The following is a 26,306-nucleotide window of genomic DNA, read 5'->3' as shown; positions in this document are numbered from 1 at the left end:
AGAGAAAAGGAAGGGAGGGAGAAAGGGAGAAAAAAGAAAGGAAGGGAGGGAGAGAGGGAGAAAGGAAGGAGGAAGGAAGGCAGAGAGGTAGAAAGGAAGGGAGGAAGGGAGGGAGAAAAAAGAAAAAAGGGATTGGATGGAGGAAGAAAGGAAGGAAGAGAGGAAGGGAGGGAGGGAGGAGTAAGGGTGGAAGGATGGGACGAAGGAAGGGAGGGAGAAAGGGAGGGAGGAAGGAAGTAAGGAAAGGAGGAGAAAGAAAGGAAGGAAGGAAGGATGGGAGGGAGGGAGAGAGGGAAGAAGGAAGGGAGGGAGGGAGAGAGGAAGAAAGGAAGGGAGGAAGGGAGGGAGGGAGGGAAGGAGGGAAGAGGAAGGAAGGAAGGGAGAAAAAAGGAAGGAGGGGAGGGAGGGAAAAAAGGAGGGAGGGAGAAAGAGAGAGAAAGAGGAAGGGAGGGAGGGAGAGAGGGAGGAAGAGAACAAGTAGGAAGGGATGGAGGGAGAGAGGAAGAAAGGAAGGAAGGAAGAGAGGAAGGGAGGAAGGAAGGAAGAGAGGAGGAAAGGGAGGGAAGGAGGGAAGAGGAAGGAAGGAAGGGAGAAAAAAGAAAGGAAGGAGGGGTGGGAGGGAAGAAGGGAGGAGGGAGGAAGGGAGAAAGAGAGGGAGAGAGGGAGGAAGGGAGGAAGGGAGGCAGGGAGAGCGGGAGGAAGAGAGGGATGGAAGAAGGGAGGGAGGAAGAGAGGGAGAGAGAAAGGAAGGGAGGGAGGGAGAGAGGGAGGAAGAGAAGAAGTAGGAAGAGAGGGAGGGTTGAAGGGAGGGGGGATGGGAGGAAGGAAGGAAGGAGGAAGGAAGGAAAGAAGAAAGGAAGGAAGGAAGGAAGGAAGGAAGGAAGGAAGGAAGGAAGGAAGGAAGGAAGGAAGGAAGGAAGGAAGGAAGGAAGGAAGGAAGAAAGGAAGGGAAAGGAAATAATTTAGGTGTTTTTGACTCATTATTGGGAACTGAGTATTCTCAGTAAATGTAGTAGGTATCAGGAAGCCTTGCAGTCGTTGTCTCAGTCTTCCCAGATGAAAAATAATGTTCCATGGATAAGGCATGAATTGTGATGTAATTTGTTGTACTTCTTGTACAGCTTCCTAGATTTCTTATACTCTTCCACAAAGAAAAGATTTGAGTGAACTTTCTTGTTCACTTTGATCCAATAGATGTCAGTGGTATAAGCAATTCTGCAGGTATTAGATATGAGCTTCCTGGGAACCTTTGTAAAAAAATAAGTGACATAACTCCCATGAGGAGTCCAGAGAGTCCACTTGCAATATGTCTCTAGAGTAAGACACTTATACACGAAGACGTCCTTTACCGATGACACCCCTGTTGGCCCAGATTAAACTTAAGCAATTTTCTGTCCCTGATATTGTGTCACCAGTGTGATAAGTAGAAAGATGAATGGAATTTAGCATTATCTTAACATCTATCCTTATATAGATTTAAATCCCATCTTCAAGCAACATCATCTATATTTTCAACAAAAATCTTCTATTTCCAAATTAATTTGTTCAACAACCACACACTAAGCTCTGACTATAAGTTTTGACCCACTTCTTCCATGTGGGAGGGTAGGTTACTAGGGAACAAGCAAGCAAGCCCCTGAGCATGGCCCAGTGACCCAAATGCCTCCAGGTACAGCCCCCAAAGACAAACAACAAAGGAATAATACAAACTGTAAATGTGCCCATGCCTATGTATCTATACAAGATTAACTAGGGGAATTTTTTGCCTTGCATGTGTGAGACCTGGGTTTGACCCCTGGCACTGAAAAAAATATGTTTCCATTGAGGAAAATCTTAGCACTCAGCACTGAATGAATAGAGACAATCAGGTGCTGATAGGAACGTATTCCAACTGTCTTAGCAGCCTTGCTCCCTTCTAAAAAGCTCTATTTACAGACCTCCTTCATGTCACACTCAACTGGCTTACTCGCTTTCTTCTTAGTCACAGGTCTTTGTTGGACACTCATGGAACTGACACTTACATTTTGGAAATACCTGCAGGGTCCATTAGAGGCTCCTTTGAAGTCTACTCATTCTCCCCAGGCCATTTCATCTAAGTCTTCAATTACTGTCAAGAAATTGATTATGAAGCTATGTTTTCTAATTTAGGTCTCCTAAGTGGCAAAGATCACAAATCTCACTATCTTTGGACTTCTCCACTTAGATATCATGCATTTATCTTATGGTCATGATAATCAAACTGGAATTCATCTTTCCCCTCCTCACCACTTTTCAATGAACCACAACCCCACAACAACTCTCTTCCCAAAGGGCACCCACTCTATGCAACCTACTGCTGAAGTTCAAACAGGAAACCATAGGGAGGCTTCAGTTTTCTTCAGTTGTTTGCTCCAATTTTTAAAATCCCTCCAATCATGAATCCTTTTATTTGCCCAAATCTGACTCCTTCTCCCAATACTTTCCACCATGACTTTGGTCCAAGGCTGAATTTTCACATTTCCTACAATAGTCTTTGCTCTCTCCTCATTCCTCTCTTAATTCCTTTCTCACTCTATAGTACGTTAATTTTTTGTTTGTTTTTTGTTTTTGACTCTTTGGGCCATACCCAGTGGTTATCAGGTTTACTCCTCAGAAATTATTACTCAGGAATCACTCCTGGTGGAGCTTTGGAGCCCATTGAGATGCCAGATACCAAAAATGGGTTGATCACATACAAGGCAAGTGCCTTAGCTACTCTTAGCTCTCTCCAGCTCCCAATCTGCAATCTGAATGAGATAATCCCCCCCAGCCCCAATTGAAACACTTTGACTACTGTCCCTCAGGAAAAATGAGAAAAACTGGAAGAAGGTGTCTGGGGATCATCCTGACCCCTGAAAGATTAAATTGTTCAAATAATGTCAATAGAAAATATTCCTATCCTACATCTATTTTACATATTTCTTTATTCACCCAGAAAATGGTCCATGTGGCAGAGAGCTAACTGGCAACTTTGGTTTACCCAGCCCTATGGAAAGCAAGCATTTTTCTATAGTCACACCAGCAAGTCTCTGCTCTGATTCTCCTTGATTTCCAGTGAACTGGATTCTGGGAACCTAAATTAAAATCAATGGTTCTGACTAGCTAGTAAAAGTACTACAAGGAATCAGATCAGCATCTTGAACTTCTCACAACTGAAAAGGAGAAGCATATTTCTCCAAGAAAAATGGAAGTGCTGTTACCAAAGGAATCACAATGGAAACCCTCTTTCAAGTATGCCAAATGTTTGGTTATTCATCAAGGTGTTGTTCCATTATTATTTTTTTTTATAAAATCCTTTTAGTGCCTTTCTCAATATAAACAAGATGATTCCATCCCAGTCTTAGAGACTTGGCACAGTATATGGTCCCTGTGTGTGCCAGTGTCACTCCCAGAATACAGTTAAGACTAGCTCGTGAGCTCTACCTGGTGAGACCCCAAAAACTCACTCCCCACAAAAAATCATATATCTAGAGCTGGAGCAATGGTGCAGCCATAGAGCATGTCTTGCACCAGCTGACGCAGGATGGACCGTGATTCAACCTCCCCGTGACCCATATGGTCCTCCAAGACAGGAGTTATTTCTGATTGCATAGTCAGGAGTAAACCCTTTGCATCACCAGGTGTGGCCCACTCCAAAAACACATATATCTACATTAAGAGTTGGCTATTTGCTCTTTTTTAAGTAAAGGATCTCAGATTACCCAGTGATTAATAACTATATATTAAGATATACATAAAGATAATAGAAAGTATCAAATATGATTCCAGTCAAACAGTAGAAATGAATGAGGAAATTTGGTTTTAAACAGTTTTATTTTCCAATCTTAAAAGTGGCATACTATTATTTTTAGATATAATATTCATTTGGTATGTACAGAGAACTCCAGTTCTTTGCAGATGAAAGATTTCTGAGGACAGGCACCGATCATGCCTTCATCTCTCAAGTATCTAATAATCATGAAACACTATAAAAATTATTTGCCCAGATTTGTCCAAGGGTATATATTTTGTTCATGATCTGAACAAAAATATTCAAGTCAAAACTAAAGAACTCATATATCTATATTAAGCTATTAAAGTCAATTCTTAAAGCAACCATTGGGATGTCATTCTTCATGACAAGCATCAGGAAACAATTCCTATTCTTAATTTATGACGCAGAAGATTTGCATAACCTGAGCTATATTCAAACAGCCGAAATGATGACTAGAACACTGCCAACTCATGATGACATGATTTCACTCTCTTCAGCACTATCAAATTACACATCTCTTGAATTAGTCTTCCCAACTTGGCTTGTGAAACTTTGATGTCTCAATTTTTCTATACACAAAACCTCATTTGTTTCTGAAGACAATCCAAATATAGCTGGCCTTTGTTTTATTCCCAGCACACCTTTTTATTGGCTATTCAAAGTTTATGTACTAAAGAATTTTTATAGCAAAAATATAAAAGAAACCAGATTTTTTTTGTAACTTTACAACCAAGGGTCTAAACAGCATTTGCTAAAATGCACTCGTTGACAAGGTTTACAGACTTAATTAATACTAAAGATTGAATTTTATTTGTACCTGATGATCCTGCTAAATTTATGTCTCCTATAATTTTATGATGATTATAAAATAAAAAGAAAAATGAGTATGCCTCACTTTAACAGTAGCTTTGCCTAAATTTCACGTATCACTGTACCCATTTCCCAAAAATATCTCATATTAGGTATAGGATGTTCTTAAAATAATGAATAATAAATGAAAGCTGCAGTAATATTTTGGCACTTATAAGTTGGCATGATAAAGAAGAACTCAAAAATTTCCAGTCAAAAAATTAATATGGCTTAAAACAAGATCTTCAGCAGCTGGGGAGATAGTACAATGGTTAGGGTGCTTGTCTTGTAAGCAGTTGATCTGGGTTCTACCTATGGCACCACATATGGTCCCCAAGCGTCCATCAGGAGTAATGTCTGAACCAGGAGTAGGCCCTGAGCACTGCTGGATGTGGTCCTCCCCCCACCCAAAGGCTGGGCTTTCAAGGATAAAAAGTTATTATGATCAAGTAATATTAATAAAGGATTGATCATACCATTTAATAGCCACATTTTGCCTGATCTTAAATCTGGAACAAAAACAAAGTGTATTTCATAGTATATTACTGCAATAATAATCTTGGAGGCCCATCCATTAAAGCCTCCTCTCTAACATCAAATGTCACTGAAACTACTGACTCTCTGTAGTCAATGATGACAAATACTTTTCTCTTCCAATTTGGTGAGCATGCTGTTTTTGGTGCCTATATTACTAGCCTCTCCGTTGCAGTTTGGTTCACTTACAACGGCTAGCCAGGTCATGAACTAGCTAGTCAATGCACCATCTTTCTAAGTTAGACCCTAACTAATTGCATCCACCTTACTCCAGTAGCACAGGTAGGAGATGACCTTCATGAGATCTTTCTTCAGAGGCATTCCTTTGATATAGTCAACTTACTTTAGTAGAAATCTTTTTAAAACTACTTTTTGGTTACTACAGAGGTCAAATTCTGGCCCAAATTGCAGAGCCACAGCTGGTTACTGCTGGGGCAACGAACACTTAGTTTATTTAATTCTCTCCTGCTGTAAGAAACACAATTAAGTTTTCATTCTGGTTTCTACCATATAGTGATCCTTATTAGTGATCTCATTAGTTACATTCTCATTTACTCCAGCTAAAATTAGGCACCTTTCTTTATTCAGCCTGTGGAGAGGAGATCAAAGAAATAATATTTCATGCTCAAACATTTTTCAAAGACTAAATGCAAGAAGAATTGGTCCCAAGCAAAGAAGTGTGAGAGAGGAGGTCTTACTGAACTAAAAAAGAAACCCAAATTCCAACTTACAATGTAGCTGTTTATGCAATAATTCATTCATTTATCACCTCACTCACATAATTTTTCATGGACAGTTAATCAGTGTTGGGTCTGTGACTAGTTCCTAGAAATCAAAGTGAATGAGGCTCCAAAACCCCTTTGAAGGTCTCAGTCCTCATAAGGCTCTTTCCCAAAGAAGAAAGAAAAAGAAATGCACTGATCGTTTCTTTAGTTTTTACTTTCATCCAAGCTATTACTTAAAGAATCAAATCATCTACATGCTTCAGCTTTGGATGTGCTCTGGACTTGCTTCACCCAGTGAAAACAAGAGTATGGCACAGTTATCTGAGACAACTTTTCAGGCACTAAGGGCAGATCAGGGGCAGGATCTGAGTTGGAAACCAGTGTAGCCGAGTCTGTTGTAATTTTGCCCAAACATAAAACAGGAAGTATCCAGTAAAGATAGGTAAGTTAAAAGGCCTCCCTGTATGTGCACAGATGCACATTCCAGAAGCAAAGGCCACTATCTCCAGCAGGCACCAGAGAAAAGGCTACTATCCAAACAGGTGGTCAGATGAGAATGAAGAACTTATAAGGACTTGATTTGGAGACAAGGATGAGTTTGACCTTCAGAAAAGCTACACCAAGGCTGGAGCAGTGGCGCAAGCAGTAAGGCATCTGCCCGGCCCACGCTAGCCTAGGACTGACAGGGGTTTGATTCCCCCAGTGTCCCATATGGTACCCCAAGCCAGAAGTGATTTCTGAGTGGATAGCCAGGAGTAATCCTGGGTGCAACCCAAAACCCAAAATCAAAACCAAAAGAAAAAGAAAGAAAAAGAAAGGCTATACCATTGCCCCAGAATAAAAACAGAACAACTCTAACAAAGAATAATACTAATAGAATCAAAATATTTCACAGTAATTAGTATGCCTGTCAGGCAAAATAAAATGCTCTTTAAAGAAGTTACAATGCAAACTTGTCCCAGTGTCCCACTCACAATATCAGCAAATGAAACACTTTACACATGGAATGTGTGAGTGCCTAGGAGATAAGAGCCTATGGGTGATTCTATGATGTCTATTGTAAAGTTCATTTGAAAACAAATTGTTTAAGTGTGGGCAAAGCTGAACAACTCTGAAATAGACTCTAGATAGTATTTATCTGAGATACCATAGTGGTGGAAGGTAAGGTAGATGTCAAGGAGAAACTTTCTGCGGGTGATGGGCTGTTCTCTCCCTTGGTAACTTGTATTACTGATCCTACCCTAATCAATAATTGTGCCCCACCCTAGGGTGTGATCTGGTGATAGTATATTGGATTATTCCTTACTTGATATTTGGCTCTCACCCTAGGGTGTTATCTTGTCTATAAAAGCAAGGGTCTGGGGAAGGCTGAGGCTTTTACTTCAGTTTTATCCACAGAATAATGATGATATCTCCTGAAGCCTGACTGCCGGTGAGTTTTCTACCCACCCCTATCCTGGACCTTCAGACCTGCTGGCTGAACAAGGTGGCAGACGTGTGGTTCAAGCTGGAGGAGAAAGACCTCATCCTCCATTCTACCATCATCCAGCCCCTTCTAGGACTGACTTGCAACAGTAACTTACCTGTCCAAAACTCATTAACCTGCCCACTTCAAATATCTGCATATTACTGCATATGAATGACCTGTCAACAAAACTAATTTAAATTAGAAACAAGACTAAGGGGAAGTACAGAACTGTGTTCACAACAAACACTGAACTTTTCTGGAAAATCAGAGAGAATTATTAAAAATAATTTGATTGATTTTTTCCTGATTTATACTGCCAAACAATTTTCTTGGTAAGTCAGCTCTTAAAATGTTAGTGTGAAGTTGGCCATGGTTGGAAGGTTTTGCACCCCATTACAAACCCAGACTCCCTACTGCCTTTCCCTTCCTTACCCACTCCCAGAGACAGGGTTCCTAGCACAACACTGGACAGACTGTTTAGATTCGAGTAAAAACTGCTGTGATACCCTGTGTAGAATCTGGGTTCACAAGAAAGGCAAACTTTCCAAAATAGAGTTCTACAAAAATTTTATGTATCCATGGAGACTACCAACATTTCTTTTCTGCTCTCCCCTCTACTACTCATAACTCCAGGTAATATTTTTCACTCTTTGGGTGCTTATTTTATTTTGGATTTTGGGCAACACCTGGTGATGTTCAGGGGTTACTCCTGGCGATAAGCTCAGAAATCTACTCCTGGCTTGGGAAACCATATGGGGCACCAGCGTCTGTTTGTCCTAGGCTAGCACACGCAAGACAGATGCTTTACCACTTGCGCCATTGCTCTGGCCCCGTGGCTGTTTATTTTTGAATATTTGCTTCCCTGTCACTAAATGACATGCGCAGACAATCACTTAGTTTTGGGGGGTTGGCACAATCCTCACCTTGCTCTGGATGACAGGAATTTAGCTTCCTTCCCAGAGAAGACCTGCCATGAAACCAGACAAGGCCCACCTGTCCTGTCCTTTCAATGTAGCCCAACATATTTAGTTAGATCAATATTTATGTTTGCCTTCTTCTGACTAGGAAAATACCACAGCTGAGCTGTCTGGAATGTAAGAAAGACACTTTTGTCCTTACACAACTTTTTGTTTTCTCTGGAGTTGGCGCTATTTTTTTGTCTGTCTTATTTAGTTTCTCTATGTATCTACCATGGGATAAATGGCACCAATTTTATCTAATTCTGTTAAATAGTCCAAGACAACAGGTATTCTGGCAACTTGGACTTCTTGGAAAATCTTTACTGGAGACTACTCTGATTCTAATGATGGGCTGCTCCAGAGACCTGGCAGAATTCTGATCTGGAGGACAATCTGCCTCATCACTAAGTGTTTCCTAAGCCAGTGGTCGGCAACCTTTTTTTTCAATGGAGCCAAATCTCGCCAAACCACGATTGAAATTTATTTTGAGAGCCACATTTTTTTTTTTTGGTTTTTGGAGTTTTTTGTTTGTTTTTGTTTTTGGTTTTTTTTGGCAGCACTCAGGGGTTACTCCTGGCTCTATGCTCAGAAATCACTCCTGGCAGGCTCAGGGGAACATATGGGATGCCGGGATTCGAACCACTGACCTTCTGCATGAGAGACTAACTCCAGGCTCAGGGGACCATATGGGATGCCGGGATTCGAACCACTGACCTTCTGCATGAGAGACTAACTCCAGGCTCAGGGGACCATATGGGATGTTGGGATTCGAACCACTGACCTTCTGCATGAGAGACTAACTCCTTACCTCCATGCTATCTCTCCGGCCCCGAGAGCCACATTTTTAAAACCAAAAATACATAGGATAGTACACTGTTTTTGAGTTTCAATAAGTTTTTATTGAGTATATTCTGCATGCAAGTATTCACATAGGTCAGGAGGATACAAATAACACAACTAATAAAACAAAAACTTTAGAACGATATTATTTATCAATAACATTAAATTCAATAAAATTTGCCTATAATGTAGAGAAAATTACATCCTGACAATGACAAATCACAAACACTAATGTGAACATTGGCCTTACATTTCCTTGGATAGTTTGAGTAAGTCAGGTTTGTATGTTCTTGTTTTTAATTTTAGGCACTATTCCAGGTTCTCATTGACGAGACGATTTCTCAATTTACTCTTGATAGGATTCATGCTTGAAAATGATTGTTCACATAAATATGTCAACCCAAAGAAGGAAAGGACAGCAAATGCTAGCTTTTTTAGTTGATTATATGAGTCAGGAATACTATTCCAAGTGTTAAAAATCAACATATCTTCCTTCTCCAGGTCTTTCAAAGCAGACCACTTGTGCTGTGAACTAAGTTCACATTTGTGTTTCTCCAATCTTTCTAAAGATGTTCAAATTTCGAGCTCCACAGTTCTTTGTTTTTTTACATCCATAAATTGCATTTCAAAGTTGCCAATGTCTATATTAAAGGGAGAAAAATTTAATTCCATTACAGTGGCATCCAGAGGTTTTTTAACAAAGGCCAACATTGCTTTGCTGTTTCTGAAATCCTGAAACCTCTTAGGAAAAACTTCTGTCATATTTAAAAGTGCTGTGTTAAAATAGGTAATGTCAATATCAGAATTATTTTCTTGGCTATGTTTCAACAGGCTTGGGAGGTGAATCAAAGTTTCTCTGTCAAAATCTTGAACAAAAACAGATAATTTGTTTTCAAAAGAAATAACTTCTTCTAACATCAAAAAAATGTGTTTCCTTTCCCCTGTATTTTATGATTAAGCTGATTTAGATGTGAAGTAACATCACCATGAAATACAGTTTTTGAATCCACTTATCATTTGTTACTTCTGGATATTGAACACCCTTCTCGAGGAAAAATGCTTTGATTTCTGATAATAAGTAAGCAAAACGTTTCAAAACCAAAATGTGCTGAAAATTTGAAACCCTACAATATGGGGATGAAACAGGTAAAAAAGAAAAAACCTTTTAACAATCTTTAAAAACAAGGACAGTGTTCAGAGAAAAGTAGTGATTTCACTGAAAGGAAAAAAATCTATTGACACTTCAGTGTGTGCTGCAAGAAACCAAACTAAAATACAAACAAAATAAAAAATGGCACTTTGTTAAAGGCATATGATATATCATAAAGGAATTATGATAGAGTACATGAAACATTTTAAATAAATAATTTTTTATTTAAGTATATTTGTTACAAAATGATTCATACTTGAGTTTCAATCATAGAATGTACACCGCCCTTTACCAGTGTACTTTCCCCACCACCAATGTCCCTTGTTTCCTTCCCCTTCACCCTCCTCTACCTATGTCAGAGGCAGGCATTTTTCTTTTTTCTCTCTATCTCTCTTTTCCTTTATGAAACTGAGGTTTGCAATATTTCCTTTATGACACCGTGGTTTACAATATTGTTAATTAAAGGGTACCACACATGTCACTTATCCATTTTCAGCATCCAGTTCTTGTCCAGAGTGATAAGTTCCAACTATCAATGTCATAATGTACGTTTATTCTAACTTAACTCACCACTTTTTATGGCAAGCTTCCTATCATGGACTAGTCCTCCTGTCCCTCATCCCTATTTTCTCTAGACATTATTACCATATTGCCATTTATTTTTCTTATATGCTACACATGATTATTCTGTGTCTACACCTCTCCTTCTGACTCATTTTACTCAGAATAATAATCTGATGTATTGATGATGTACAGATGATGCACTGTGCATGGCTCAGTGTTTTTGTGTAGTCGCAAGAAACAAAAGTTGCACACCCATACATTGTATCCACTCATTGTATAATAGACTGGATTCAAAAAATTCTCTGCTGAACTAAACTCTGTGACAGATGACACAGTAAAGATAATTTGTGAAATTCACAATTGTGATCAAATCCAGGCTATTCACCACCCTGGGTGAGAGTATGGATGCCCACTACTAGGATCTTGTCCATGAAGAAGTGAAGTGGCTGTTCAGGGGAAGGGTGCTCTCTCGCTTAGTTGGCAAGAGGGAAGAAGCAGTGCAGCTCCTGTGAGAGCAGAACTCTGACTTTGTACAGCCCCAGTTGGACAAGGAATGGGACAAGCTTGTGTATTTGGCAGACATTGTTCATTTTCTCTATGAATTTAATATTTCTCTGCAGGGGAGTTTTACAAGTAGTTTTTACAGTAAGGCATAAGATGGATGTGTTCAAAAAAGAATCTGATTCTGGAATAAATGTGTCTGAGAAGGTGATAATGAAATGTTTCCACTCTTGCAAAAATTTTCTGATTGGCACTTATATTATGCAGAAAGTCATAATCAATTTGAAAAACAGCATTTAAGGACATTGATTCACAATTTTAATCATGAGTACTCTGAACATGAGAATCCACGGAAAAGAAAACTCTGGGTTGAGAATCCCTTCATGAAAGATGCTCACTCTTGTGCAAAATAAAACATGTGTTTTAAGATCACTACAGGCACTGTATTTCTAAACCCCACCCAATCTGGTCTGAAGAAGCAGGGTAGCAGGAAAGAAACAATAAACCAAGCTTGCCAGGAAAGGATGATCATGGAGTCCATGGCCTTTTACCTTGTACTCTCTGCCTCCAGCCCAAAAAGCTAGAACACCTCTTTCTTTATTAAAACCAATTCCCAATACTAGGAGGTTTTAGGTGGAGAGAGAGAGAGAGAGAGAGAGAGAGAGAGAGAGAGAGAGAGAGAGAGAGAGAGAGAGAGAGAGAGAGAGAGAGAGAGAGAGAGAGAGAGAGAGAGAGAGAGAGAGAGAGAGAGAGAGAGAGACAAAAGTACATTCAGTGGGCTTTTACATATCAAAGGAAGAGGTTTAAGAAAGGGTGAAGTTGGGGGAACACCTTTGTTTAGGGTTGATACTGGGTATCATCTTACACTCTTGGAGCCAGCCGCTGGGGCTGCACACAAGGCTTGCACTGACAGAAGCTAGGAGCAGAGTCCTGACGCCTGGAGCGGCTGTCCAGCACACAGAAGAGCCAAATTAAAAGTGTAAAGAGCCACATGTGGCTCGCGAGCCGCAGGTTGCCGACCACTGTTCTAAGCTGTCAGATCAATTGATGAATATAGGGTGAACCCATTGCTGAGTAGGCCAACTTGAAAGGTCTGGGGTTACTCTAGCTTGGTATCTTTTAGCAGTGATCCCATTCTTCATCACAGAAACTTAGAGCACCTCTGTTCTTGGTACACTGCAATTTTATAATAATATCCTCTGGGCAGTAGATTAATACCACTGGACCATTAATGAGGCTTTAGAATCTAAAATTTCCTGTTCTTTAATTCCTGAGCATTTTCTTTATGCTTTTCTCCACTTTCTTTCTAAACTTTTATTTGAAACTTAAGCAAAGTAAACAAAATATCTTATTATTTTTGTTTTGTTTTGAGACCAGGCCCACACCAACTCTGTTGTTCTAGAACTGCTCCTGGCACAGTACTCAGGAAATCATGCAGTGCCAGAGATCAAATCTCTTACTACCCTCTTTGTGTGCATTTCCCAGCTTCTGAAACTCTGATCTTCAATTTTTCCTTTTTTGTTCATCTTCCTTCAGCTTTAATCCATCATAAAGTTTCTTCTGCCATATTTTTAATTTGTTTGTATCTTATAATGACAAATATCTTCTCTCATCTCTAGGAAGATATCAAGAACTTTTAAGTGATTTGAAAGAAGTGGGTGGGAAATTAAACCCAATGCACTAGAGATCTGATCTTATTCCTGCTTATTCCCTGGTTCAAGGGAACATGGATTCTGTGTATCAAAATGAGCTCATCCACATGCAAAGAAAGTGTTCCATCTCTATACTATCTCTTCATTCCCCTTAAAAACTTTTTATAAAATTTTCATGTCCCTGAACAATCTCTTTCCTTTAGGTTTGCTTTACTTTTGTCCATCCAGGTGGCTTTTCTCTCCGCTGAGAACTGTCTTGTGCATACTGCTTCTAGGGCTTCACAAGGGAAATTGAAAATTCTGGACACAAGGGTGAGACTTGTCAACTCTTTGCTTCACTCTGAAGTCATCTGGCTAGATTGTTCCATTAAAACATCTGAAGTCTCATCTTGATTTTGTGAAAAACAACTCAGAGAAGAATATTCTTGTCTTTTGCATGGAGCAATCAATGTGTTTCAATCAAGCAAGCATCAGACTGACTAAAAACAAAGACTACAAGCAGAAAAGGAGTGGAGGGGTTAAGGCACTAGCATTGCATACAGTGAACCCTGGTTTGATCCCCAGAATTGATATAGTTTCCTGAGCATTGCCAGGAGTTATCTTGAACATAAAGCCAGGAGGAAGCCCTGGGCTCTGTGGAATATGTCCCACCTACCCCCAAATAAAATAAAAAGATGAAATTGTATTTATAATTTCTAGTTAGTCCCCACTGATACTGTTTCTAATTCTGCATAATTAGGATTAGGCCCTAAAACTTATATTTCCAACAAGTTCCAAGATGACAGTGATTCTGCTATCCTAGGCTCTGGATTCTCCAGGACTGAAAGACACTGACCTAGATGATGTGCACTGGATTGTCCAAAGGAACATATGTTACTAAGGGGTCAGGTGTTGGGGCATTCAGAAAACAGGCTTCTCTGAGCCCCTTTGTAGTGATATACTTATCCTCAGCAGTGCTCAAGTGGCTCCTGAAGCCCTCAATTCCATATTCTCCAGAAAATACATGGACCCTTTGCCCAGAGTAGGAGGGCTTGTTATGAGCAAGAGACAGGACTAGGGTAGAGACTATAACTGATAACCAGCCCCACAACCTCCATCAAAACCTCTTAGCTGTGGAGGTGGCACACAGGCTCTCCTGGGGGATTCACTCTTCTTTAGCTCTCCAGGATTGCTGTGGCACTCACACTCCTGCTCACTGGGACCATACTCCTACTGGTCCTAAGTCACACTACTACTGGTGCTGCTAAGTCACACAGTTAGCTATAGGGCTCAAGTTTCACAAATAGTGGCCCAACAGAAATCACACACTCTGTCATAACCTGGGTCCTACACCAAAGCACTGCCTTGATTTCGGAGGTGCTGAGCAGACTCATGCTTACAAAGCTACCGAGTTGTCCCTTCTGTTACTGAGTCATTCCTGGTTCCCTCTCGGTGCTTCTGAAATGCATGTTCACCCAATCCCTTTGCATCGGGCCCACCTCAACCTCAGAAGCCCCCACGCCTCTGGTTTTAGAGTGTTGTGAATTCTGAAAGGGCAAATCATGATAGTTTTCATCTCTCTCTCTCTCTCTGCTGCACTGGAAAATTTTCTTAGGCTTGCTCAGTCATTTCCCACTCCCCCATCTCCTTCCCAGCTTCCTGAAAGCACATTACTAGCAACTCCTCTACATATTCTCTTTGCCCCTTAGATTGTAAGAGAAAATCATTTTACTCTTAGTAGGGATTCAGGGGAAAAGCTAAGGTAAAGGTCTGTGCTCAATCTGTAGCCTTCAAATAGAAGCAATTTCCTACCTTAAACCAATTTCCCCGACGCTGTCTATATCTCAAAATGAAAAACAAACATGATTTTCTTGAAAGCAAATCAAACCCTCTCCAAAGTTACACTCGGTGGTCAGGTCAGCTGGCAAAGATGTCAATGGAACACACTTTAAAAAAGTGGTTTCTCAGCTGCAAAATCCCCTCGTCTGTCCTGCAGCTAAGTGAGTCACAGTTCTGGGTGACAAACTGCACAGGGAATTCTGAGACTTAAAGCAAGAAATGAATTTCTGTACTAGCAAGGTTAGGTGTGTGTGTGAAGAACAATGCTGAAACATTACATCTGGTTATGGCAGCCACCTGTTCATGCTCTCTTCTGCCCAATTATCAAAAGGACAATTCCCTGAACATAAACAGAATGTAAGGCTTATGCTGATTACTTTATATGCTCTGTCTTAGACAATTTTCACAAAAACCTCCCACAATGACTTTTCTTTTATTCTCAACTAGGAAACTGAAACCCTGAAAACCCTAGTTAAGCAACTAGCCCAAGGCCACACAGGAAGGGCAGAACAGGACAGCAGGTCAACCACATGTTAAAATTGCCTGCCACAAGCCACTTTGAAATTAGCCAAGAAAAAAAAGTGTGTTTTTTGAGGTCACACTTCCAGTGTTTAGGGGCTACCACTAGCCTTGTGCTCCAGGATTTCTCTCTGTGGTGCTTGTAGGGCCTTGGGGTATGGTGGGATCAAACTGGACCTCTAGTATGCTAAAGTGTTCAGTCTATTGAGCTATGCATCTGGCTTAACATATATTTGTAGGGAATACTAAACAAGCCAATGTAATAATGTGCCATTATGTGCTTAGTTGTAAGGTTTGTAGAGATCAGGATAACTCAGTGTGTGTGTGTGTGTGTGTGTGTGTGTGTGAGAGAGAGAGAGAGAGAGAGAGAGAGAAACTTAATAAAACCTAGTCAGCATGAAGAAAATCATACTCTTAGAATCCTTAAATTGGAGGCATTTCTAAAACACTTAATTGCTCTCTAAATAACTGCACAAGAATAAATTCACTTAAGAATATAATGAATTTTACACCACCACCACAACACCACCACCAAAAAAGAAAAGAAAAAAAGAATATAATGAATTTATATATTTATTGTAAATAATTATATAAATTTCTATCAAAAGGAATAGAAAGCCCTTCAGATAAATGGCCAGACATGGCTACTTATCTTCTTTTTAATATATTCTTTTTAACAATATCTTCTCTTTAAAAATAAAAAACAGATTTTGAACATTTGAACCAACAAGGTAGTTCTCCCAATAGCTACTTTGAGGGTGAAAATTTTTGCTTTAGTTTATATATAGGTCACGACACTTTTACATTCCTTAGGGAGTTTTCCCAATGAAGACTTTCACCATAAAAAGGAGACTTATTCAGGGAGCAAATATCAAGTTTTCATATCTAAAATTGGGAAAGAAACATATTTTTAGTATCAAGGAGTAGAATTGTTTCAGCAAAATAGATTAAAAAAAAAAAGAAGTGTGAGTAACAACAGCAAAGGAGACCTTTACAGTGAGAAATCATCTTAAAAGTACGTTTGGGAAAAGTCAGAAAGAAAATTTTGAGAAGTTACCAATTAAGGAGAAAAAGTTTTCATTTAAAGCTACTTGTGGGATGTATTTGTTATGGGACTACAGGCCAGCAGAATTACTGAGTGGGAGATTATTCCAGAAGCTGAGGCTTATATTTCATTGCAGACCAGGAGAACCAGAGAAAGTAAAATGTCCTTTCCCAAGCCTAAATAAATCACCTAACTTAAATGAATTTGCTGGGGAAAAAAAGGAGAGGAAACAAATGGTGAATTTACACTGTTATAAAGAACACAAATATTTCATGCTCAGGGTAGATAGAACAATGGTCTCCTCCAAAGAAATGTACATCCCTGTCTCAAAAGCCTATCAACAAGGTCTATCAACCAGCAAAGAGGAATACCACTGCAGATGGAATGAGGTTAGCTTCACAGCTGACCCTGAGCTGAGAAAAGGCTCTGGATTCTCCAGAGAATCAACAAATACAGAGGCCCTGACAAAGTGAGGAGGAAGGAGGAGGAGGGAACTCTGGGGAGAAGTATCAAGAGCCAGCAGTGGGCAGGAGGAAAATGGAGGAAGGAGCCATGACTGAAGAGGCAAGCAGCTTCTCCGCACTGGGAAAGGCTCTGAGCCTACAGATTCCAGGAGTTTCTAGAAACTCAGATGCTCAGACACCACTTTGCCTTGTATCCAGGTAGATTCCTATCAGACTTCTGACCCCCAGAACTTACTTAGCAAACTGTGTGGTTTTGTTGTTACTGGTTGGTTATTCTTTTTATTTGAGGATATTAAGTTTGTTGTAGTTTGTCATAGTAGCAATGACTAACAAATACAAACTGACTTTAGTCAACACATGGAAACTTATGGTGAGTTTTCCTTCCTCTACAACAAGCCAACACACTCCTATACAAGAAAGGAGGAATGAATTCTTTCTAGAAGCTTCTTCCATTCCTTTTGAAATGTTCTTACAAGGGCTAGGAATGTGCTTAGCAGCAGAATACACATACCCTAGGACCTTGTGTTACTTCCCTTAGCACTTGTCCCAAAAAGGCCAATATTATGAGCCTAGAATGTGTCACAATGGAAATGCATCTTGCATACATGAGCCCAAGAGTTGGATCTCTAGAAACATATTACATCTCAGAGTGAGATTTCTGGCTTTCTGTTGTGAATCCTGGCACTACAACCAAGTAGTGCCAACTACAATGATCCACAGTGCTACTGTGAGTGGCAATTGGTGGTACTGAAGTATAAATCTGAGTCGCTTGGGGGATAAGAATCACCAAAACAAGTATTTGAGACAAAAATAAAAGTAAGACAATGGTCAGGTTACGTAAGTCTCAGGATGTTGGGGACTGAGTGAAGATGTTCACGGTCATGGACAACAAGATCCATGGGCTCCCGAGAGTGCCACCATTAGCCATTGACACCACAGAACTCATGCTCAATTTACCTATGACACTAAAGACACTCAGCAAAGGAAGGGCTGCTAAAAGCAAGTCTGAGAGGAAAATGCGGTCTAACTACTTCCAAATTTAATGGAGACCTCTTGGGGAACAAGCAGTTTCAACCTTCCATGTACCCAGATGCTCTCTGTATCAAGGGCAGAATTGCCTCTTCCCCCCTTTTTTTCTGCACCTCTAATTCCAGGCAGTAAAACACAAAAGAGAGTTTTGAGTTCAGGCAGCTACCATTCAAATCTGCACAGAACATGAGATTGAATGATGGGTTATTTGCCTGTCCACGCAACTCCTATTTCCTTGCTTTGAACCATCATTAATAATGGCATCTTTGTGGGGCCGGAGAGATAGCACAGTGGCATTTGCTTTTGCTAGCAGCCAACCCAGGACCTAAGGTGGTTGGTTTGAATCCCGGTGTCCCATATGGTCCCGGTGCCTGCCAGGAGCTATTTCTGAGCAGATAGCCAGGAGTAACCCCTGAGCACTGCCACGTGTGGCCCAAAAACCTAAATAAATAAATAAATAAATGGCATCTTTGAGGATATTGATGAAGACCACCAATGGTTTATATAAAGCACAAAGCATGAAAGATCAGAGAAAAAAATCTAATTGTGGGTTCTATAAAATACCTACATGAGTAATCACAGATCAGGAAATACACAGATCCCCTCAAGAATCATTGCCAAATAATGCCCTTCAGAAACACAAGTCCAATGCATAGAAGCTTATCTCTCTCGCTGAAGAATGAAACTCGCAGATATGGGTGTGGATTTTTTGATAATTTCACATAATCTCTTAATCATCTCTAGGAAAATTTCTATAAGCACAATAACATACTAGTTGTCTTGGTTCCACACGACAAGAACAAAGATGCCCAAAATAGTGGCTGCTTGTTGGAGCAACCAGTTATCCCTATTCAGGATAATTCTTCTTTACTTGTATTTGCAGAGACCTTCTGGTAGAAGTTATCTGAACCTGTTTTATTTCCTTAATCTTTTGTGGACTATTTCCTGTGTTGGCTTTGCTTCCAGACCTGCATTCCCCAATCCCTCAGGATTGGGGCATGAAGCATTCAATACATGTGCTCATCTGTCACCTCAGAATGTAGTGAGATATTGAAGCCAAAATAATATTACATTGGGTAGGGCAACTGCCTTACATGCTGCCTACCTGGATTCAGTCCCCAGTATCCCAGATGGCCTCCTGAGCACCACCAGGAGCAATTCCTGAGCAAAGAGTCAGGAGTAACCCCTGAGCAATACCTGTGTGGCCTCCAAACCAAAACTAAACCAAACAAACAACTAGGTTTCAATCACAAGGTTATAAGACTTTTATTTTTTTTTGGCCACACCCGGTGACCTTCAGAGGTTACTCCCAGCTACACATTCAGAAATTGCTCCTGGCTTGGGGGTACCATATGGGATGCCGGGTGATCGAACCAAGGTCCGTCCTAAGCTAGCTCGGGAAAGGCAGACACCTTACCTGTGCTATCACTCCAGCTCCTAACACTTATTAATGAAATTGGCTCTTTTAGGTTTAGTGAAAGTAGGTTAATAAAATTAAAAATATTTCAATACCATAATATTATTAAAAATGTACTTTTAGCATCCATCATGAGTTTATTTCTCTTGAAGGTACATGTAACACTATTTAAAAAAACTAGTATCACATGTACTGTAATATTACTAAAATGTACTTTTAGCGTTCATTATGAATTTATTTCTCTTGAATGTCACACCATTTAAAAAACTAGTATCACTTATATTAAAAACACATAAATATTTTAAATAATATAAAAAATTAAAATTTAGACATACATCAATGAGGAAGGAAGGAAGAAGGGAGGGAGGGAGGAGAAGGGAGGGAAGGAGGGAGAAAGAAGGGAGGGAGGGAGGAAGGATGGAGGGAGGGAGGAAGGGAAGAGAAGGGAGGGAAGGAGGGAGAAAGAAGGGAGGTAGGAAGGATGGAGGAAGGGAGAGAAGAAGGAAAGAATGAAGGAGGGAGGAAGGGAAGAAAAAAGGAAGGAATGAAGTAGAGAGGGAGAAAAGAAGGAAGGAAGAAAGGAGGGAGGGAGGGAGGAAAGAAGGCTGGAGGGAAGGAGGGAAGAAGGAATGAAGGAGGGAGGAAGGGAAAAAAGGAAGAAAGGATGGCGGAAGGGAGGGAGGGAGGGAGGGAGGGAGGGAGGGAGGGAGGAAGGAAGGAAGGAAGGAAGGAAGGAAGGAAGGAAGGAAGGAAGGAAGGAAGGAAGGAAGGAAGGAAGGAAGGAAGGAAGGAAGGAAGGCAAAAATTCTAAAGGATTTGTCATTTTCAAACTTCGTTGAGTGCTCACAAATTGTTCCTGTAGAACTCAAGAAGTCCAGCAGATGGCACTCATATATTTTTTCTAAATATATATAGTACAGAAAAAAGAGGATTGCTTTGTATTTTAAACCAAAAATACCAAATAAATCATAGAAACGAATGCATTTCAAAATTTTCTATTACCATGAAGGAATGATGCTTTTAAGTTACTCTAGTGCACATTCATAGTTTATAAGTACCTTAACATTTTCACTTCCTTCTCTAGCTGCTGGGGTAAATATGCATTCATAACCATTACCTGCCAATCACCAGCTTGACAATGAAAAGCTTCAATGACCATTGAGAGACTTAAGACTCTGTCCATGATGGGAATAGTATTTCTATTTTCTTCTTGTTTCTAATCACTGCTTTTATTGGTTATTCTACAGAGATAGTTTCTGACAATTCATAAGCATATTACTACCATTTTTCAGCTAAGTAAACACAAAGGAGTAAGAAGTAGACAAGGTAAGTCAACCAAGAAGGAAATTAATGGTAAGTAGATTCATTTTCTTTAAGAATCAAATAATATGTGATACCTTAGTTAATAAGTATCCGCCAAAATAACAAGTCTTTTTTTACAACACATACTTTGAACTCATCCTCTCTGCTAACAAGGTTGCAGTTTTAATAAGAGTTATACATAAGATGAACAGCACATGTCTCTCATGGGGAACTTACAGTTTCGTGGCAATATGTAGAAAGATAAGTAGAAAAGTCATGTGTAGAGAACTAAACCAGAGTGTGTGTTGGTACAAATGTGTTCAACTGACGATGAAAACCAAAGGCTCAGAAAAGTTTCAGCTCACATCTAAGAGTCAGAAGCAATAATTAACAATCAATGGAGGAGCTTCCTCTGAAGAGGGAGAATAGATACTAAGGGCCAGGTGGTGGAAGAGCCAATGGCTAGAGTAGAAGCTGCCAGAATGGGATGATGAGTTCTTAGAGGCAGCCAGGCGCCAGAAAGGATAAATAGAGGAAAAGATGAAAGAGGAAAGGGAAAAAGATGAAACAGGAAAGGGACAAAAATGAGTCGGATTGCTAATTTCAGGTTAATTACAATATTTTTAAGCTGTGGTTCTTTCTGCAAGTTTTTTATTAGTCCACAATCTTGACTGAGCAATGAAGGTTGAATATAATTCTTACTATTTTATATACTAAAAAGATGCTATTCTTCAGGTTATACTTTAAATATCAATGATCACAGAGAGCACTGAAAAAAAAATACACCTGTAGAACTTGTTAACAAATGAGAAAATAGGTATTTACTTAAGAGCTACTCAGAAGGTAAATTTTCCCATAAAATTTCATTTGAATCTATTGTGTACCCTTTCTCCATAAGTAGAAGTAGAAAAAGATATTCCTGTTTTATTAAATATTCGTATGCACTGATTGATCAGTGTTTTCTGAACCATAAAGGTGCTTTAAATGATTCTCAAATTTCTCCCATTTTCTAATATTTACCTATTATATACATTTCATGATAAGCAAAATTTCAAAATATATATATACATAGATATGAGATTGATAGAGCCAAAGGCCAAGCAATTAAGCTATAAACACAGATGCCCAAGGCCCTCTATGTCTGTAAATGAAGCTGCCCAGGGTGCTTTGCCTCACACTAATCAGATCACCAATCAAATCTCAGTTCCTCATGCAAAAAACGGGGGTGGGGTGGAGTGGAGGAGACATACAGATAAGTGTGAGTGCAGAACAACACATTTGGCTATCATTACAATTTTTTTGTTTGTTTGTCTTTGGGCTACACCAGTTGACGCTCAGGGGTTACTCCTGGCTTTGTGCTCAGAAATCATTGCTCCTGGCTTGGGGAGACCATATGGGACACGGGAGGATCAAACCGTGGTCCGTCCGTCCTAGGCTAGCGCTTGCTAGGCTGACGCCTTACCTCAAGCACCACCACCACTCCAGCCCCAATCATCATTACAATTCTTTTCTGCAATTAAGGGCTTTGACTTTATTGAATAAAACTCTTTTCAGAAAGACATCGGTAGTGTCTGACAAAAATTTAATTGCTATCCGAGTTGAGAACTTACCCCAGCCTGTGCCTCTTCCACCTGGAGTTTCCACCCCACCCAGAGTCCACATGCACCGTCAACAGACACGCTGTTGCCGCTGCCACAGTGGTTTGCATTTGCAAATACTTTCAGCAATCACAAAGCCATATCTAGAAATATTCATTAGTAATTGTATTTGCATCCATTAAATGTAGATTAAGAAGATTTTATTTTAACAAGATTTTATTTACCAACTAATTAGAATGGCAATTTATTACAAGTATGAAAATAATTAACTTAGAATAATAGAGCAGTGTAAGCTCTTCTGGTTCTAAGAAAAAAATTAAATCATTTTCGCCTACTCAGTGGGCTCCATTTTGCACAGCTACTTATATTAGTCATTGTTATTTTCACATTTTTACTTGGTCCTTATTTTTCCAGACATCTGAATTCTGGTGTTGTCGATTTCATAAAAGCCTTTTAAAGATTAAATTCTACGTATCAAAAGTTGTTGTTTAAATAAGCCTTCTATTCTGACAGCTTGTTCTTGATATTTTCAACAGGCAGCTAGGAGAGCATTTACCATCAGTCATGGCTTGCTTTGTTACTTTTGGTTTTTTTTTTTCTTCCTGTAATCAAAGTAAATATGTTCTTATAAGGAGCAATAACCTGCAAAAATTTTCCCCACATTTGATAAATGTGACCTCAGTACAATGAACAACAAATAGGCAATATTGCTTCTCCCTTATCGAACAAGGGGAGGTATTAGATTATCTCTTTCTTGGGCTAGTCCATGCTGTCTCAATATTACTCTTTGTCAAATGTCAGTAATGTAAATAAGAAAAGAAAAATTCTTTGCTGGTACAGTAATTTGATCGTGAGCAGGCTGAACAAAAACTTACTGAACTTGGGAACAAAATCCAAAGCACAAACACACCTTAGCACATATCCCACCTTCGTATTTTTCAAGATAACCTCACCCCTCCCCTTCTCCCATTGGGAAGATAAAAGGGTCACAAAATCTAAGACTTAATTCCTCCTTCAGGCTAATGACAAAAATGTTTTTCATTTTTAGTTCACTTTCCAAAAAAAAAAAAAATCCCCTTGATAGAAAATGTTCTGAACTAGACTCTGAAAGGCAAATGCACTTGTTTCACTTTTTCAGAATGGTATGTGAGGAGTCACAAAGAAATATAAAAGTTGACCTAAATTACTTTGACTTTAAATTGAAGAGTATTAGGATGCATTAGTGTATAGTGGAGGGCTTCTAAATGCTTAAATACCTTTCAGTATACTGAACAACTAAAAAAAAAATTTAAAGTACTATAAATACTTATGAAGAATTTTATAAATCACAATTTCTATAAAATCCTTGAACAATACCTTACCCTTCTACCTAGGGTTAAAAGTCAGATTATTTATATTTCTAATCATATCACTGATTTTCTACTGTTTCCTGAACTTCAAATAAATGCTTTATTTATAATGCAGCAGCACAGTTATGTATGATTGGTTGACATAAAATAGAAAGGAATTTTATCCTCTGCTAAGGCTGAGAACAAGGCCTGTCCAGTTCATACTGTCCATCCATCTGTAGCAAGTCAGCTGAGTTTAATAATGGCATTCTCAAAGATTTAATAGATTTTTCACTACATAATTTCCACTCTACAATATTTACAATATATTGTGTTACAATATATTAGAGCCCAGCTGAGCCCACTTTATAATATTTCTGGATTTCAATTCAATACAATGCAATGACTTTATCCTTATCTTGATTTTTAAAAAATCTGGCCCTGGGGACTAGGGAGAAAGATCACATGTTTTGCATACTGAAAGTCCACAGTGCAATCTCTGGCCCTGCAGGGCCTCCCTTTTCCTTGCACTCCCCTTCCCCAGCAATACTTGGTGGGCAACCTAGCCCAGTATTGCTCAGAGAAGTCCTGTTCTGCTTCTTTCACTGCTAGAAAACTTTCCCCTATGCGTCCCACCTTACAGCTGGCACCAATTGTTTTACATGTCAAATGGAAAGAAGACAGAACAAGTAATTCCAAAAATTTAATTTCTTTTACCAAAAAATAGCTCTACTATTGGCAAAAATATGAGTAATGTAGAACTCTTCACGACTTTGCGCACTTTATGGTCACAATAGCCAACATCTGGAACATGTGTTTTTAACTCCATTCAATAATTAGGCCAGGAGAGGAAGTAATTTGTCAGTTTTAAAACAGATCAAAAACTCCTGAAAAATAATTTTTTTTTGTTTTTGGGCCACAACCAGCATTTCTCAGGGGTTACTCCTGGCTGTCTGCTCAGAAATAGCTCCTGGTAGGCACAAGGACCATATGGGACACCGGTATTCAAACCAACCACCTTTGGTCCTGGATCGGCTGCTTGCAAGGCAAACACCGCTGTGCTATCTCTCCGGGCCCTAATTCCTGAAATTTTTATGCTACAATTTCCCCCTGCCACTGAATAGTAAAAGCATTTTCTGGGGGAAAGTTAGGAGGCATCATTTTTTCCCAATTTCAAAATGTACTACAAAGAAACAGTAATGAAACCAGCATGGTACTGAAATAAAGCTAGACCCTCAGAACTATAAAATAGAATTGAAAATCTCAATCTAGATCAGCTAATCTTTGATAAAGGAACAAAAAATATGAAGTAAAACAAGGAAAATCTTTTCAACAATTGGTGCTGGGAAAACTGGTCAGCTACATCAAAAAGGAAAAAAAAAAAAAAGAACCTTAATTTTAAAGTCAAATTTAAAAAATGGATTGAAGACCTGAATCTATAAGGTATGTAAAAAGAAATGTAGGCAGAACTCTCCATTATACTGAAACTAAAGGCATCTTTAAGGATGAAATATCACTGGCCAACCAAGTGGAAATAAAGAAGAAACAAATTAAATTACATTAAATTAAGAAGCTATTATACCTCAAAGGAAACAAAGACCATAATACAAAGACAACCCATATTCTGGGAGAAATTACTTGTCCACTATTCATATGATAAGGGACTAAGATATAATGGGACTAATGTCAAAGATATATAAATAAGGGGTACTGATAGAACTTTACAAGAAAAACATTCAATCCCATAAAAATTGGGAAGATGAGGTAAATAGAAACTTCCTTAAAAAAGAAAAAAATGGCCAAAATATACCTTGAGGTCCAAAAACAAAATGGAGAAAAATCATTTGCATCCCTATGTTCCTTGCAGCATTTGCCACAATAGCCAATATCTGGGAACAACCAAGCGTCAAAGAATAGATGACTGGATAAAGAAAAATGTGGTTAATATACACAATGAAATATTACTCGACTAAAAGATAAGATAAAATTAGGAACTGGAGCTATAGCATGGCTGGTAGGGCATTTGTCTTGCACATGGCCAACCCAAGTTTGACCTCTGGCAACTCATATAGTCTCTTGAGTCAATCATGGATTACACCCTGAGCACAGAGGAAAGAGTAAGCTTGGAACACAGCCAGGTGTGACTCAAAACCAAATATAAATAAATAAAATAAAAAGAAGAGAAAATGAAAGATAAAAAACAATTTTCTGCTACATGGATGGATCTGAGGAGTACCATGCTCAGTCATATTAGTCAGAGGAAAAAAGACCAACACAGAATTATCTCTCAGATGTGGGGCATATAAAAAACAGAATAGTGTAATAACAAATGCCCAAATACAAGGAAAACAAAAAACACGAGAACTGTCTTCAGTGGGAGACATGCCACTTGGAGGGATAAGATAAGGAGGGGGAAAACAACTATGGTGTAGGGAAGTGTTTAACCAGGAGGAGTAAGTGGTAAAGTGGTAAATCACTAAACCTTATCCTCTCAGTACTATAGTATAGTATAACTATATAACTATAGTATAGTTAAAACTTATATACCTATAGTTATAGTACTATAACCCACAAATCAAAATCTGAAGCACCACTTGTAGAAGCAGACTGGTGGTGGGCATGGGTGGAAGGATTGGTTTTTGATATACTGTATGCCCGAAATCCAGTTAGGAATAACTGTAATTTCATGGTAATTAAGTAAAATAGAAAATGATTTTTTAAAAAAACCCTAAAAAACTCTACTGATGATATTTTATCCTGATGACACAGTTC

Source organism: Suncus etruscus, chromosome 17, assembly GCF_024139225.1.
Source record: "Suncus etruscus isolate mSunEtr1 chromosome 17, mSunEtr1.pri.cur, whole genome shotgun sequence".
Taxonomy (NCBI): domain Eukaryota; kingdom Metazoa; phylum Chordata; class Mammalia; order Eulipotyphla; family Soricidae; genus Suncus; species Suncus etruscus.
This window is presented reverse-complemented; position numbering follows the sequence as displayed.